Genomic DNA, 1,249 nt, shown 5'->3' with positions numbered 1-1,249 from the left:
TCTGCGTAGGCGGCCTTCGGCCGCACTTAGGGATTATAACCCTCAGGCAGTAGAATTCTCCTTTCTGTTTTGCGAAGAAAAGGAGCTGAACACCTTTTGCAGAGAACACCTTTGTATATTTTTAATGCTCGCTGGGTTATATCCTATCTTCTTTTGTCTCTCATTCTTTTACATATTTTGGAGTTTGACAGCTGAACTCCGCCATTTAATTTGCATATGCAACCAAAGTCAGACGCGTGATTTTGAAGGTGTTTTTATTTAAAGAATTGTGATTAATTGGTTAATATTAAAGTCGTAAAGCAAGTTATAACTAATCGAGTAAAGTGTAAAGTGAAGGGGAATACAAATATGCATTGGTGAAGGGCCTGCTTTAAGGAGAGAAGGAGTGATAAATGTACGCTAATTTCCGAATTTTACAAAAAAAGACATATTTCAAACCCAATTTGTAAATAAATTAGTGACCAAAAATTACAAAAGTGAGTGTTAGAATAATGCGTAGACCCTTGACTACAAGTGTGTGGATTTTTTTTTGGATCGGGCCACCCCTTTGGACGGAATAGCCCGAAATAGTTGTGAGCGCTACTAAACCTCATCCCCCAAAGTGTATTTCCGATTAATATTGTTAATGAATTAGTGCGCGGAAACTTAAAGTCTGTGTTTTAAATTAAAGTTCCGTCTTTTAACTACACGGGTAAGTTGAGAGATTTTAATTTAGATCGCGCTTTTCCTTGTAATAACCCGAAACAAGTGGCACAATTGCATGAGAGTACCCTTTGCTAGGTCCAGTTGCCTCTATGAATTTTGGAATCCCCATTATTAATAAACTAGTGCGCCGGAAATTTAAATATTAGTGCTAAATTAAAGATGGTTCTTTTAGCTACACGTTTGAGTTGAAAGATTTTAATTTCAATCGCGCGTTTTCACGTAATAAACGAAAATAAGTGGTCAAATAGCATAAGTGTTCCCTTGGCTACATCCAGTTGCCGGTGTATATTATAGAAGCAACATTACCAAGGAACTAGTGCTCCGGAACTTTAAATATTGTGTTAAACTAAAGTTTAATCTTTTAACTACACGTGTACGTTAAAAGTTTTGGATTTGGATCGCCGGCAGTGTGGCAGTTGCCACAGTGAATTTTGGAATCCACATTATTAATAAACTAGTGCTCCGGAACTTTAAATATTAGTGTTAAACTAAAGTTTAATCTTTTAACTACACGTGTAATTTAAAAGTTTTGGATTTGGATCGC

Source organism: Rhagoletis pomonella, unplaced genomic scaffold (genome assembly GCF_013731165.1).
Source record: "Rhagoletis pomonella isolate Grant_MI unplaced genomic scaffold, Rhpom_1.0 Rhpom_scaffold_00035, whole genome shotgun sequence".
NCBI lineage: Eukaryota > Metazoa > Arthropoda > Insecta > Diptera > Tephritidae > Rhagoletis > Rhagoletis pomonella.
Note: the sequence above shows the minus strand (reverse complement) of the source record.